This window comes from Chelonia mydas, chromosome 2 (assembly GCF_015237465.2).
Source record: "Chelonia mydas isolate rCheMyd1 chromosome 2, rCheMyd1.pri.v2, whole genome shotgun sequence".
In the NCBI taxonomy this organism is placed as follows: domain Eukaryota; kingdom Metazoa; phylum Chordata; order Testudines; family Cheloniidae; genus Chelonia; species Chelonia mydas.
The window spans coordinates 162,877,563-162,894,497 of record NC_057850.1 but is presented as its reverse complement, the minus strand read 5'-3'; the positions used below and the strand labels follow the sequence as shown (position 1 = coordinate 162,894,497).

Below are 16,935 nucleotides of genomic sequence, written 5' to 3'. Positions count from 1 at the left end.
CAGATCTATCTATGTAAAAGTCTTTAAAAGGACAAAATTATATGTTTCTAAATTTTTAATACATTTTTTAAGACTTTTAAAAATAATTGTAGGATTGCTCATTAATTTGGTTATTGTCACTGTTTTTATTTTTAAAAGAGCATGTAAGCATTTATGATTGAAAACCACAAAGAAATACATTGGCAAATTCAATGATCTCAGAAGAATTCTATAATAATGAATATCTCACAACAATCTTGCGACGTGACTATTATTAGCCCCATTTTACAAATGAGGAAACTCGAACACATAGAGATGAAGGGACTTTTGTAGATTTTTAAGACCATTATGATTATCTAGTCTTAACTCCTGCATAATACAGAATCTCAAAGTGATACCTGCATAGTCCAACAGCTTATGGCTGAACTAGCCCAGATCTTTCGGAGAGGCATTCAATTTTGATATAAAGCCCAAGGGTTGAAGAACTGCCTGAAATCACTCAGCAAGCTTGTAAAACAGCATCAGAAAAAGAACCCAGAACTTTGAGTTTCATCCATGTCCTAACAATACACCTCACCAAAATGATCGCAAAAATAGGTCAGATTATGAGTACCCAGTTTCTGAGTAAAAAAAAAAAAAAAAAAAAAGTCCCGAAACATTTAGTTGTGAAAGATAACAGGAAATGTATGAACTGCATGTAGGTAGTTCAGATTAACTTGGAAACTGTAATGGCTGAATTGTTTGGGGCCACTATTTGTTTAAATAATTGTTCTTGGTGGCATATGCATATGTATTAGGAAACTTGAATGTGCTAGAATTTAACCTGTGGGAAATCCTTGGAAATGAGATGTTGATTCTTGAGCACATGTACCTAAGCAGTCAAGGAGTTAATAAGCATTCCGCGAAGCATTAGCTATTAAATTTAATTAATTTCTGTTTGAAACGACAATCCCTTTCTAGCTGTGTAATATTAAGAAACACAGTTACCAATATCACTATATTCTATGACTCCAAATTCTGGGACTATTACTGCTCCAGTTGAAATCAGTGGCAAAAATCTCATTGGTTTCAACGGACGCAGGATGGGCCCTCTGTTAGATTGACGTATACAATAACTATGATTAATTTCCAGCAACAGCTTTGTTTTTATATAAAAAACATAGACAACTGAGTATTTAGCAATATGCAGAAGTGTCCTACCAAATTTCAAATAAACACATAAAGTATGCTTCCTTATATACAGTTCTTTTACATCATATTGTTGCAAAATTCATAGCTTGTAAAACCTAAACACAGCTTTTACAAAGTAATGACCACTTCCAGGCACTCCTCAAAGTAGAAAAAAAATCACGAACTGGTTAAAATGCAAACAGTATTCAAAAAACAAAGCAGTATTTTGAATGGTACAAAATGCTGTACTTATCACCTGATCCTAGGTTTTGAAATAACCTGGGCAAAGACTCCCAGTGACTTCTCTAAAGCACTGGACAACTGATACGTTATAATTGTGTCCACACAGAACAATAGTTCAGTACAATGTATAAAGTATCTCATAACTGTTTAACATATTGCAGACTCAGTTTTGCCTTTCAAATGTTCAAACTGTAAATGAAAGTTTTGTCACAATTTCTGAAGTCTGGGAATTAATTGTTTGAAAGCTGATTTTTCTCCTTAACCAACATACACATTGAAATTAACCAATTGAAATTAACCGGGGAACAAAAATCATATTTCCCTCCATTGATATGTTGCTCTCCCCTGGAGAATACATTCTTGTCCAAAATGCATACGTTCATCCTGTTAGAAGCCTGAATATGGATTGAGTCAAATCTCATTTACCCAACCCAGCAGCATTGTTAACAATGTAGATTTAAAATATACCCTGGACCAAATTCTGCCCTTTATTATACCTGTACAATTCCATTGGCTTCACTAGGGTTGCGTTCACATATATAAACCATTGAATATTTTCCATTATGTTAAAGGAAATTCCCTGCTCCTCTTATCCTCCCACAAAACAGAACAAAACCAAACCACAAACCTTGGACTTTCACATAAAACAGCAGCCAGCATGTTTATTCCTCACACTTACTTTTTTCCCATTGCAGTGAAAACCATTTCACTAGTGGAAATGCTACAGCAAAATCTCATCAGTAGGTGCTTCATTAAATAAAGGGGAACCTTTTGCCATACACCATAACCCCCTGGCCCCTAACTTCATTGAAATCCATTGTGTACTCCCCTTTCCCAGTGATCTACACGCTCAGAAAAGAGTAAAGCCTTGGCTCTTAAGAAACACTTTAAAGCAGTGGCTCTCAACCTTTCCAGACTACTGTACCCCTTTCAGGAGTCTGATTTGTCTTGTGTACCCCCAAATCTCACCTCTCTTGAAAAAAACTTGCTTACAAAATCAGACATAAAAATGCAAAAGTGTCACAGCACACTGTTACTGAAAAATTGCTTACTTTCTTATTTTTACCACACAATTATAAAATAAATCAACTGGAATATAAATATTGTATTTACATTTCAGTGTATATCATATAGAGCAGTATAAACAAGTCACTGTACGAAACATTAGTTTCTACTGACTTCACTAGTGCTTTTTATGTAGCCTGTTGTAAAACTAGGCAAATATCTAGATGAGTTGATGTACCCCCTGAAAAACCTCTGACTCCCCCCAGGGATACGCGTACCCCTGGTTGAGAACCACTGCTTTAAAGAGTGAGAAAGCACTATTAGTCCTGATTACAATTAAATCCTTCTAGACTATGTATTTTTTTTTAATTTCCTCTCACCTCTTTACTGTGATTTAAGTTGACTCAAACATATAAAAACAGATGAAACGCCAGAAAAAAAAAAGATTTAACCCTGATTTAACCTTTGGTGGTTAGAATATAAAACCCACACATACACATACACACACTCCATGCTTATGTCAATGGATTAATGACTACACTGGGAAGGGGGAGTTGAAAGGCGGGGGTGGGGGGTGGACTATCTTAATCCTCTAGAAAAGGAACTGACCCTCTTACTGCACATGTGAAAGCTGAATCCCATGACCACAAAAGATTTCCCTTCTTAAAAACATTATTCAACTGGATGAATAAATCAGCCGCATGTCTTGAGTTGACAGAGAAGGCATGAAAACTATTAGATTTCACAACACATTGTTCTACAGATCACTCTCAAAAGACTGAGATCACAACTTTACCTATAACAAGCCCAGCCATAAGTAAAGCCCTGTGCAATACCCACCTACAATGCTATCACATTAAACAGGAGTAATGTTTTCAAATCAGGAGTAGATGCATTGCTGGACTTTACCTTTCTGCACAGCTCCCAAGTATGCACGCTGCTTCCTCATCCACCAAGCACACCAGCTACAGGAAAGCAACTCGGCAAAAGGAAGAAGAAATCCAGCAGAAATAAACCCACTAACTTTAAAAAAAAATTTTAAAAAAATCTCCTACAGTCTTTCTGTGGGGAAAGAATCTCCAGATTTTCCAAAGCAAAGTTGAGAGGGAACAGGAATTGGGGCAGAGTTCTGATAACTTTCCAATCGTCTTTAGGAAAAGTCTGATTCTGAAAGCAGCAACGGCACAATCAGACAACCCCTCTGGCTTTGCTCTGATCGCATGGCACTTCTATCCAGCAGCTGCAGCCCCCTCTAGGAAGCTGTTACAATCTCTGGTCTCACCACCCCACCCGTAGGCCTCTTTGATTGCTTTCCCAGTACAGGGGCCACTCCAGATAACACAGGCAAACAAGCATGTCATAAATCAGACAAACTCTGAAAAGTGACATTGTTAGTTCTTTAAGTTATTACCTGAATCTTTCCTTGACGGCTCCTTATAAACTCTCTCCTTAACATTGTATTATCTTACATTATGCACTTGGTCAGAGGACACCACACGTTAGTAAGCGCAAATTCTGTATATCCAAGGAGACCTGTGGAATGCATTATAATATTCCATAGAAGAGGAAAGGATTAAAGGCACTGTAGTTGTTCCCTGGTTTCTTGTTGCGTTAGTTCTTGTTGCATTAATGTACTACTGCTACTGTTATACAAAATGGGTAATATTTTCAAAAGTGCAAATATGCCATTTTCAAAAGCACTTGAGTCATTTAGCATCCTCAGTCCCAAAGACTTTCAGTGGAATTTAGGCTTCTAAATTGCTCAGGTGCTTTTGAAATTTTACCCATAATATATATGAATTATGCACTCAGATATGTGGAAATGGGTGCTATGATGAGTGAATTGAAAACCCCAAGACAGAAGATAGATACACTATTCACTGAGACATGTCAGTGTGCTTAGTACTGGACCAACAAGGAGGGAGCTAGAGTCCCAAGAACACTGTAGTCTCATTTACATAGGAACATAAAACTGGAATGGCCTCCTAGGTCAGTGAATCCCCTGCTATAGCATCCTACAATCACAAATTTATTCATAAATTTATTAAGCTCCATCTTAAAATTAGTTAGGTTGTTTGCCACCACTGCTCCTGTTCAGAGGCCGTTCCAGAACTCACTCCTCTGATGGTTAGAAACTTGCTTCTAATTTCCAGCCTAAATTTATTCATGACCAGTTTAAGAACATAAGAATGGCCACACTGGGTCAGACCAAAGGTCAATTTCGCCCAGTAACCTGTCTTCTGACAGTGGCCAATGCCAAGTGCCCCAGAGGGAATGAACAGAACAGGTAATGATCAGGTGATCCATCCCCTGTTGCCCATTCCCAGCTTCTGGAAAACAGAGGCTAGGGACACCATCCCTGCCCATCCTGGCTAATAGCCATTGATGGACCTATGCTCCATGAATTTATCTAGTTCTTTTTTGAACCTTATTATACCGATTTGCTCTTGTGCCAATATTGTCCTTTAGGTTACATAGCTCTTCTCCCTCGCTAGTGTTTACCCCTCTTAAGTATTTATAGAGAGCAATTATATCCCCTCTCAACCTTCGTTTTGCTAGACTAAACAAGCCAAGCTCTTTTAGTCTCCTCTCCTAAGATAGGCCCTCCCATTCCCCTGATCATTCCAGTAGTCCTTCTCTGCACCTGTTCCAGTTTGAATTCATCTTTTTGAACATGGATGACCAGAACCGTACTCAGTGTTCCAGATGTGGTCTTATCAATGTCTTGTATGATGGCATTAATACATCTTTATCTCTACTGGAAATACCTCACCTTATACACCATAGGATTGTATTTTACAAGGGCAAGACAGCATCTGGCCTTTGTGTTGGTAAGCTGGATGGACAGGCACAAATGAGCCCCATCGTGTGCAGAATCTAGACACAATCACAATTCCTGTGTTCATCCTGTTCTATCCCTTCTCTCTGCCCTTGCCAAGAGAGGTAAAGGAACATATTACAACCCCTTCAGTGATGTAGTAGCATATATACTCCCCTGTGCACCTCAGAGCTCTTGGAGATTGTTCGCACAGTTTCTCTTACAGCTTCTTCTGGAATGGTGCAGTTCAGTCGGACCCCACAACATGGACTGGGTCTAAGTAATACAAAAGAGCCTCAAATCAGCCAAGATGCTCTGGGAATGGGATCAATCTTTTGATCAGCAATGCACAGGTACACACACCCTTCAAGATGGTGCCAAGTCTAACACAGTCCTGGAAACATGATTTTGAGAGAATTTTGGCTTTCATTAAAAAACAAACAAAAACAAAAAAAAAGCCACGTTAGGTTCTAGACCTCCTGGTTGCAAAGAAAAGCTGGAAAACATCAACCTCAGGACTTGAGCAAAAAACAGAAGGCAAATAAAGCAACACAAAATCTATTCTTAAAAATTTCATGATTTTAAGTCAATCTAATGATTTGTGGGGGCCTGACTTGTGATTTTTGAATGTTTGAGGATGGCAGTATTATGTATATGCAAATATTAGCACCAAAATAGACATTTTTATACAGAAAATGCAAAAAAAATAGTTTTCAGAGTAACAGCCGTGTTAGTCTGTATTCGCAAAAAGAAAAGGAGTACTTGTGGCACCTTAGAGACTAACCAATTTATTTGAGCATGAGCTTTCGTGAGCTACAGCTCACTTCATCGGATGCATACTGTGGAAACTGCAGAAGACATTATATACACAGAGACCATGAAACAATACCAACATTATATAACAGAGATATCTCTGTGTATATAATGTCTTCTGCAGTTTCCACAGTATGCATCCGATGAAGTGAGCTGTAGCTCACGAAAGCTCATGCTCAAATAAAAAAAATAGTGTTCATTTTTGTTAATTTCTGAATAACTCTTCAACCATGCAAATATTAGGAAATTAAAAAACTAGGGTTGCTTCTTAAAAACCAATTACTTTTAACTCCCCTCCACCCCCATTGACGAGATTTCAATTTGATGGTGTCCCTTTAACAAAGAAAGCCAGAAAGAAATTAAGTAACATTTGAGTATTTCAGTCTAAACATTGCATTATAAAGTTGTTTTTAATCTTTCGTTTTCCTGGTCAAAAAAAAAGAAAAGGCGAGCGCAGGGGTAGGAGGGAAAAAGATGGAGGGAAAAAAACGTGCATCTATTTGGTTTGGAAAACTTGGACAGAAAGGGGAGAGCCCGTTTGTGAGCGTGGACTTATCCACGACCCATTTGTCAGCCAGAACCAGGAAAGCTTGAGAGGTAGCCTGTGAGAGGACAGACTGAATCTGAAAAAGATGAAGGAGCTAATGTGAAGGCTGGTAGACCAACAGAAAGAGATGGAGAGGACACTGAAGGCACTCTTAGCAAACTGAGCAACAAGCTATATGGGGCTGGCAGGTGGAGCTATAGTGACTGTTTCAGGAGTTCACGAAGGAGACGACCCAGGTACAGTAGCAGTTATTACAAAATGTGGCAAGTCCCATTAGGCAGAATGGAAGTTGCAGGGGAGCTGGGGCTCTGTAAAATGGACCCCAACATGTTCCTATTGATTTTTGAGAGAATCACTGCTAGTATAGGGTGGGATAAAGGATTATGGGCCCTCTGGTTAACCCCTTATCTGAAAGGAGATGCACAAGCATTAATGGGCCTAATCTGCAGCAAGGGAGATTTAGGTTAAATTCTAGGAAAAACTTTCTGACTCTAATGAGAGTAAAGCTCTGGAACAGTCTTCCAAGGGAGGTTGTGGAATCCCTGTCACTGGAGGGTTTTAAGACCAGGTTAGATAAACAGCTGTCAGGGCTGAACTACATGCTGTCTCCAGGTCATTCCTACACTGCTCTAATTCTATGATTTTTCTTCAATTTTGAATAAAGTGACTCCCGATTCCCATTTATGATATCATATACATGATTATCAATCAACTGCACTCCTGCACTGTTTACAGAGCTGCCATTGCCTATGCCAATTTTGGGCATTAATCGACCATTTCATAGGTTGGAAAGAGTCAACAAAAATGCTTAGGAGGCTGGAGCACATGACTTATGAGGAGAGGCTGAGGGAACTGGGATTGTTTAGCCTGCAGAAGAGAAGAATGAGGGGGGATTTGATAGCTGCTTTCAACTACCTGAAAGGGGGTTCCAAAGAGGATGGATCTAGACTGTTCTCAGTGGTACCAGATGACAGAACAAGGAGTAATGGTCTCAAGTTGCAGTGGGGAAGGTTTAGGTTGGATATTAAGGAAAACTTTTTCACTAGGAGGGTGGTGAAGCACAGGAATGCGTTACCTAGGGAGGTGGTGGAATCTCCTTCCTTAGAGGTTTTTAAGGTCAGGCTTGACAAAGCCCTGGCTGGGATGATTTAGTTGGGGATTGGTCTTGCTTTGAGCAGGGGTTGGACTAGACGACCTCCTGAGGTCCCTTCCAACCCTGAGATTCTATGTTCCAAACTAGCAACTGATTTGGTGTTTATCTCTGTATTATACGTTCTGGGAATTACCCACAAGACCAATGTTCTCGCATTAACTTAAGTGTACAGAACACGATGTCTATTTTTGTTAAATCCACTGACTATCAACAAAACCAAATTATGGGTGCAGCAACATAAAATCTAAACCTACTTTAACCTTCCAAAAATGACCAACTGTTGACTGCAAAAGAATGGTTACTAAACGATTAGGTGTACATATAAATATCTTGGGACCTTCAAAGATGATAGATCTGTCTACTCTCACCTTCAATACCCCTGCAATATCTTCAAGACAATCAACATGTCTCAGTAGTATTTCGTATTTAAATTCATCATGAAGATTATTTGGGCAAGTAAGGGCAAGTTTATTATTAATGGTTTTTAATTTACTATGTTAGTTATTAATTTGTAAGAAGAAACACAAAACTCAGGATTTGTGTAATACAGTTGTTAGTACCATATAATACAGTTTTCGGTCATCTAGAAAACACTTTGGTACTTTTCAGCTCTCTGCAACTATTCCTCTTTTTGTTTATCTTGAATGCAATAAAATCACCATTAAAAAGAAAAAAAAGTACTTTGGGAAATAGGGGAATTTGGAATCGCCTGCCAAGTTAAACTAAAAGTTAAAAATTAAAAGCTGTCCACTAGCCTCCAAGACACTGACGAGCATAGCAACAATGCAAGTGCTAACGCTCCCCCTCCCCCCCACTCTTTCAACAGTGGTTTGGTAGTAGTGGATGAGTTAAATGGATGTAGTGACTTGGTGAGGAGACTGGCTGGAGGAAATGGTGGAGAATTAAAAGAAAAGTATTAAGTTTGCACTCTTTTATCACCCGTTCCCAGATTTGGGCTTGATCCTGAAAGTTTCCCACAGAACTTCATCTGGAGCTCCATACACAGAATGATTGCAGACGATCTCAGCACTCAAGGAGCTACATTCTTCACTGCTCTGCATTTCCTGACATCATACACCAATGCAACATTAGTGTAAAAAACCACCATTCCAATTCGGCAGTGTTTTACACTCACTTTGCGCAGGTACAAATGGCTTCACAAGGTACAAGAAAAGGGAGAATCAAGACTAGGATGAATAAAAATCCAGATACTGGTCAGCTTTAGTGTACCACTGTTTTACATCCTGTGCGATCATATTTAGGCTTGAAAGACCAGATTTTTATTGTTAAATGTCATTCAATGTAGTTTTTACAAACAGATTATTTTTTCCCATTGATAATAATAGAGATTTTCAGATAGGCAAAGAAGAATTCTGCTTCAGAACCTAAGTTAAAAAGCTTTAATTGTTTTTGAATTTCAGTGTGTCATTAAATAATTGTCTAATCCCCTCATAATTTTGTATAACTGTGAAAATTAATAAAAAGAGAAAAATGCTTAAAATAAACATCAATATTGTCCATAGAAATGATAAAAAATAAAAATCAAATTCCGCCAAACCTAATCACATTCATTGGAAGGAACAAGACCAGGGGATTGTTTGTTTTTTTCCCCTTGGCCCAGAAAGGAGATATATATACATTGGAAATGAAAACCTTTAAATAAAGGTAGATGCAGTCACAGCATTTATATACTATAAACGAAGAATCCATTTGATCTGGGGTGAATTATTAGTTTTAGATAGATATTATTTGTGAAATCACTGTGTGCTGAGCTCTCTGGAAGGCACAGATCCATAGTCCCTGCCCCAAAGAGTCTATATCCTACTCCCATTGTTCCATAGTTGTGCAGGGTATTTATTTTTACTATCTGTTTTCATTTTAGTGTAAATTGTACCAGGATGCTCAGGATCTGATGACCTCATCTATCATTCATTTGGATTACAGGGCTAGTAGTTCCTCTCCTCAGGGGAGCTGATGTCTACGCTCTGATTCATGATGACATGATTCAGGGGAAAGCCCAACCTCTAAATCTACATTATGAGAGGGAAATCCAGCAAGGCCTTTTTAAAACTATTTTCATTGTTAAGAACTTCAAAATCTCTTCCTGTTGGTTGACACATGTCAGCCTCCAGGGCTCAGGAACTGACACTGATGCAGAGAAAAATTAGAAATGTTTTCTTCTCTGTCACCTACGAGCATCAAAGTTTCTAAATGAAATATTTCCTTCCATCCCCCACCCAACATTTGTTTGTCTAGGCTCACACTGCCCTCAACTCTGTGGGGCTGAATTCTTTTCTTAGCTACACTGCTGCAACCCCAGGGACTTCAGTGGGGTTACAACAGCATAACAAAAGATAGAATTTGGCCCCATATTTTTAATGCCAGGAAACTTCCCTAAACCAATTAACTGTAAGAAAACTGGAGAGAGGAACAACAAAAGTGCGTATGAACAAGGGAGAAAACAATGATGTTGCTGTCTTTTCATGGCTGCTATTTGATCCTGCAAAAGAGATCTGTAAGGCAAACCAAAACCAGGAGAGATTTAGATGACAAGGAAGAGTTTTAGTCAGCATACCAGTCATTATAAAACTCGAAGGATCAAATCTGCCCCTTGCATAATGCCACTAAATTCATAGAGGAAAACATGCCAACCAGAATCTATAGAGGGAAACAAAGATTTTTCTCTCTATTCCTGGGGGAGGGAGCATTCTAATGTAACTTTACTATAACTTTTCTTACACAAAAACTAGCTTAATTAATGCATTTAAATGGGGGGGGGGGGGGAAAGGAGTCTCTTCTCGCTGATTAATCATTCCCACAAGGGGGCTCTAACATGCTGCTCTGCTGCTTGCTGTCTCTGAAGGCTAGCTTCTGCCACGTTCACTCACACTGATATATCAGTGGGGCTAAGGTACTGCTCAAAATGAGGAAGCATGGTTGCAGCTAACACAAAACTTGCCTTTGCGTATTATGGGTTGAATTGAGACCTGGAGCCAGATTCTCAGCTAGTATAAATCAGCATAGTTCCACCAACTTCAGTGGTATATATACACAAGCTGGGGAGGTGCAGAGCTGTGTCACCTGAGGAGCAGCCCAGAGAAGAGAACTGTAATTCAGAGTCACCATACCTTCCCTGGTTTCTCCATCGCTTCAAGTGGGCCCATCATCAGATGCCAATTACTCTCCCTTCTGCATTGACTTAGCTGTACTGAGCTGGCAAATTGGAGGTGAGGGAGGAGTCTTGGCTCCACCCATTCCCTGCTCATCTCCGCCCATTCCTTGCTCACCTGTGCTGGGGTGTGCTGTCCCCCTGTAACTGACAATGCAGGGTTAGAAGGGAGTGCCTTACAGCACCCTATAGTCTTGCCCTGTGTGCACATGACATATTATGTACATATGGCACACTTGCCTTTTAATCTCTAGAATGGGAACAATTACTGCATCACAGGGTGCAGGCACCATATTTTTTTAAAAAATATATACTTATCATGAAAAAAGTCAACTGAAGGAAAGACTCCTCTGAAGCAATTGACGTACCCCATCCTGCAGCTAGCCTCTGCCAGGACAAATACCTGAGAAAAGAGATAGCTAGACCATGCACTAGGCCCTAAAGGTTGATAGACCATAGGCCTTTCTCCAGATTCTTATCATCAAACCAGTAAATTTTACCAAGAAAAAAGGAGAAGAAAATGGTTCAAATCTGGATCTACTACACAGTAGTAGAGGAAAAGTAATTGAGTTTAGGTTAGGCTTAGCTAATACATGCTAACTACTCCAGCACTCCATTCCCAATTGTTCAAAACCATGAGCCAACCCCTGCCGAGTAACGCGATTGAGTCAACAATCATGAGAGGTTTTTAAAATGTATTTGATGTTCCTTTTCTTTGCCTTTTGGTTTTGGAACCCGGTATGGTCACACTTTCAGGCTTTTCTCCCACAATCACAAAGTCAAGAAATTTACTTTTTATTTAAATGAAAGCTGAGGTTTTTGTGTATTTACTTACCTCCTGGAGCTGGGGCTTTATGAAAAACACTGAATATTGTGAGACTCATGGTAAAATCACAAGAGCTGGCACAACTGCAAACCCAAATAAAACTCACCCACTTTTCCTAGTGACAGCAAACAGTTTTCAAACTGTTTTTCATTTGCAGACCCTTAAATTTTTTTCCAATGGAGGTGTGGACCCCTTTGGAAAACTTAGACATAGTCTGTAGACCCCGAGGGATCCACAGACCACAGGTTGAAAAACACTGGCCTAAGACATCAAAAATACAGCAAAAGCTAAAAGTCATTGTGGTTCAGTCCTGTTTGCATGATAGCGAAATCCACACAGCACAGGTGATGCACATCAAAACTTGTAAAAGGTCTGAGCCTGCTACCTTCTTCACATTATTACCTTATTCCATGATTAGCCCCGTTCAAAGCAATGGGATTACCAGAATAGTAAGGTGCTTTTCTGTGAGGGTGGCAGAATCAAGGCCCCAAAAATTGGGAAGTTAACCCACTCTCAGATCCCTTGAGCAATAAACAAAGTATCTAATATTTCAGATACTGAGCTTGTTGGTATTTTGGATGTTCCTCTGTTTACAGCAATTACAGGCAGATGTACAATGCTGGGCTAACTATATGACTCAGACATTTGTGGTTTTCTTTTTCCAGCTAATTTTCCCCCGGTATCACATTTAATATTGTAATGTTCATTTGTTCAGAAGATTTAGGGGAAATAAACTAGTTGCCTTTTAGGGTTATTTTAACTCTCTGCATTGCACAGGTTTTGTCTTGAGCAGGAAGAGTGGATGAGCTTAGGTCAGGCTTAGCTAGCACATGCTAGCTAGTCCAGCATTCCATCCCTATGTGTTCAAAATCATGAGTAGGGTCCTATCAGATTCATGGTCCATTTTCGTAAATTTCGCAGCCACCGCATTTTAAAAATCTTGAATTTCAGTTTCAGAAATTTAAATCTTAAATTTCATGGTACTGTAACAAAACATGAATACGTATTTTAAAACGGCAAAATATAAACATGGAAAGCCCTTAAGACTCAGCATTTCTCAAACTGGGGGATCCAACCCAAGAGGGAGTCATAAGGCTATTGTAGGGGGGTTGTGGTATTGCCACCCTTACTTCTGCATTGCCTTCAGAGCTTGGTGACCGGAAAGCAGTGGCTGCTGGCCAGGTTCCTAGCTCTGAAGGCAGTGCCGTCGCCAGCAGCAGCACAGAAGTAAGGGTGGCAATACTGTGACCCCCCTACAATAGCCCTGCAACCCTCTTTTGAGTTAGGAACCCTGGTTTGAGAAACACTGTGTACTTTTGCATATACTTTTACCCTGTAGTATAGTATAAAAGTCCACAAAGACCAGATTTCACAGGGGAGACCAGAGTCCATGATCCGTGATGCATTTTTCACAGCCGTGAATTTAGCAGGGCCCTAATTATGAGCCAAATCCTCCAAATCCTGTTTTTTAATATACATTTTGATTTCCTTTTCTTTGTCTTCTAGTGTCATGCCTGGAAAGGTCACATTTTCAGGCTTTTCTCCACAACTGTGAAAGCTAAAAACTTGCTGTTTATTTAAATGAAAACTGATATTATCAGTTATTTAACTCTTGGCGGTCGGGCTTTATGAAAAATACTAATGATGGTGAGACTCAGAATAAAACCATGAGTTGCCAACACTATTAGTTGCATTTAGGATTATCTTGACTCTCTTAATATTGCCCAGGTTTTGTCCTGAGTAAGAAAAGCTATTGAAATCTTAGGTACTGAAACTCAAGCAATTTGAAACGCATCTAGTCCTGTGCAATGTGTTGTGAAATCACAGCATCATTATCAGGACCACCATCAAGCAAAGCCTTAAGCATGTGCTCAGCTTCAAAGCCAGGTAGCTCCCTTAGGTGTTTTATCAGTACCTACAACTGGTTGGATGCTGAAAAAGTATTATTCCCATTCATGTGTTCAAATGCCAAGCGGTCATTCGGTTTGACCTGCTTTGCTGTAATGGGCATTCTTGTGAATGGGTTTTTGTTTAGAAGGAATGAATGAGGAATGGTTGTTCTTTGAATCAACCGGTATTCACATGCAATCCAATGTGTGTGTGCTCAAACAAGAGTAATTCGTATATGTCTGTTAGTTAATTAATTGTGATGATGTTGATGATGTTACCTCCAAATTAAAAAATATTCAGTCATCCAGGAAGCAGAAAACATATCATGTGACTTAAACAATCAATCCTTACACCCAGTGAAGTAAAAAGTAAAACCCCCATTGACTGCAGAAGTGCAAAATCATAATAAGTGTTTAGGGGGCTTTTCAATCATATTCAGATATCTTGACTGAGCTAACAAGTCTAAAAAAATCAGCTTTTTTGGCACATCAGGGAAGGACATCAGTGTTGGCTATGCAGTGAATTACAGCAGGGCAGCTTTTGCCCTTTAATGATTAATTCATATTTCTGCCTTAACAAAGAAATTCAATCCAGAACTGTTAAACAAGATTGCAAAAAAAAGTGTCCCCTAAGGAAAACAATACAAAGCATTATTGTTTGCAACTGTGGACAAGAAAACCTCTTGTTTCCATACCTTGCAGCCTTCATTCTTGTACCCTGAGGAGTTCTGCTAACCACTGCTCTGCATTTTAGATGTACAGGAATGAAGAAAAAATGTGGTCTTGTGCACATTGTTTTGTCATGATATAACTGAAGCCAAATAAAGAAATTCTCTTGTGGGAAGGAAGGTTATGGACCAGATAGAGCATGAGCAATGGCAACACAAGCTTCCCCACAGTACCTTACCCAGGTGTCTCAACCCTTCTCAGTGGGAGCTACCTGTAGATGAAAGAAGGGAGAAACTTAGCGGCTCATTCCATCCTTGCCCTTTCTCCTGAAAGTGCTAAATTAGTACCATTTGAGTTGCGGTTTGTGATTGAGACATCTATTCAAGAGAAACTAAGACCACTGGTCATTTCAGATTGGTGAATGGTCTTGATATAACAACCATTTTTGCTATCAATCCCATGCTACATTAGAACTGAGAATGAAAGCATTTTATCACAATGCCAGTGCTTTGAGGTGGAATGAAATAATGTATTCATTCCTTCTGCTTATACTTAGAGCACCCATCCATTGCTTTGTGGGCTGTCGCCAATAATTAAAAATACACATTATCATCAATAAAAAGACCAATAATGTAATGGACTGGTCTCCCAACTCCATTCAATATATTTCCTGCCATAATAATGTTAATCATAACAGACCCATATCTTGCCATCCCTGGTTTCATCTACATCCACTATGCCATCTCCCCCAGGGATATCTCCCTCTTATCTTCAGCAATGGCCATAGGCTACGTGACTAACACTTGCCTCTACATCATCCTGTCACTCTCTGATCCATCTGGCTGTAGCACTTGCCTTGACTGTCAGCTCCTGACTGCATCATAATATCTTCTATTAAATACTTCAGAGACTGAAATCTTCCTTCTGGAATGACTCTTATCCTCTCTCTCTTATTCTGCTGTCACTACCCCAAACCTCCTTTAGCTCAAGCCTTTACTTTGTCCCAAAAGCCAGAATCTGGAGAGTCATCCTTGAACCCTAATTTACCAAGAAGGGAAAGTGCATCTTCAAACACCATTTCCTGAGTTATTCCAGAACTCATTTTTCAATTGACCTTTCTTCTGCTGAAGTCCTTCTCTGTGGCTTAATCGTTTGCCCTCAGAATGACGGCACTTCCATCTTTAATGATCTTCTTATACCCCTACTCTTTTGACTTCAGGGTCCATAGCAGGTAGACTACAGCCTCACATCAGACTGGGCCCACATCGCCCTTACATATCCCATGACACCTTCTTCTCCATTTTTGAATCAAGTTAAAAAAAATCTCTCCTAGTTTTTTTTATAATTGCCCATGAATTTGCTCCACCCTGCATCTTTGGCCACGTACCATATACACCTATTTCTCCCCTCCCACAAACCCCACATACACTTCCAGCCCATTCAAAGGGAAGGACATGTGTGTACAGTGCCTAACAAGCTAGGGGCTCGAGGCACACAGTAACACAAATGAAACACAGATATGTGTAAAAGGAAAGAAAACAAGAGAAAAAAACGGAGTTAAAGATCCCTCAAGAGGATAATGCTGCCTAGTAACCAGTTACCTCACTCTACTTAAACACAGTAAAGTAGTAAGGAAGAACTTTTCTTTCTTGGGAAAACCAGGGGGGAAAAAAGCTCACTTGTAACATGGTCCCAGCTCCTGGAAATATCTGTGATACGGTGTTACCCATACGAGCTACTTCCCAGTTAATTCAATGGAAAAACCACTGATAAACTACCAACGACAGCAATGTCACAGACAGAGTCAACAGCTGCCTTTTGTACACTGGAAATATAGATAATTACTGCTCAGACCTGAGAAAAGAATCTCTCTAAATTAAGTGTTTTATTTTTCCTTTTCCAAATCAAAACACTAACAATGACAGCTTGGATGCTTATTCTGATCATCCTAGAGCTGCAAAGCTGAGCTGTACATTTTGACCTGACAAATTTTGAATTCCTGCATGGTCCACAAACACCAGACCCTATCAGCCAACTGCCTTCTTCACCCCGACATATAAATGGGAAAAACAACACCTGCCATGGGGTGTCTCAGGGCCCCAAGTCTTGTCTGTGTTCTAACCTGTAAGCTCTTTAGGGTAAAGCCTTCTCTAGGAGAGAGTTTATTTGGGTTGTGTACACCATGGAGTATATTATCAGTGCTTTATAAATAAAATAGTAATTAGAAAAACCTCAGAAATTCAGTAACTGCCATTGTGATCGAATCCATTATTTAATGATTCCTCCTGATAGCACCAAAGTATGTGGGATACTAGCACAAACTACAAAGAATTAAAACAAAACTGGTCCCAGTGGCCCAGGAAAAGCAGCTTATCTGCCAGAAATAACCATAATAGGCAAAAGAAAATGATGAAGGGGGGATTGGCCTCTACCATACAAAGATTTCACACCAATATTTAAAGAAAGCTGGGGGAGGGGGTGCAACGATTGACGGTTATCAGGAAAGCTGGTCTATAGATGGTGCCCCATAAGTAAGAAGATCTTGCCATTGGCTAGAGACAACCCAACTGATAAATTAGTACATAGTGGGAGAGAGTCGTTCAACCTTGGGCCTAAAACAGTCAAGGTTCTGTGCTGCCCTCTATATCCACATG

General features: G+C 39.6%; 1 protein-coding gene across 13 annotated transcripts in view; it reads right to left on the bottom strand.

Moving 5' to 3' along the window:
• Window positions 1–16,935, bottom strand: part of TNS3 (tensin 3) — a 340,704-nt gene that overhangs the window by 298,972 nt on the left and 24,797 nt on the right. For 2 of the 13 annotated variants that reach the window (XM_043540489.1, XM_043540491.1), the window contains exon 1: window positions 3,307–3,679. The exons of 9 other annotated variants lie outside the window; for them this stretch is intronic. The gene's annotated coding sequence lies outside the window, so the exon portion shown is untranslated. Of the gene's footprint in view, window positions 1–3,306; window positions 3,680–5,400; window positions 5,492–16,935 lie in introns of those variants that run through there. 2 more of the 13 variants (XM_043540492.1, XM_043540494.1) reach the window with 2 other exon arrangements.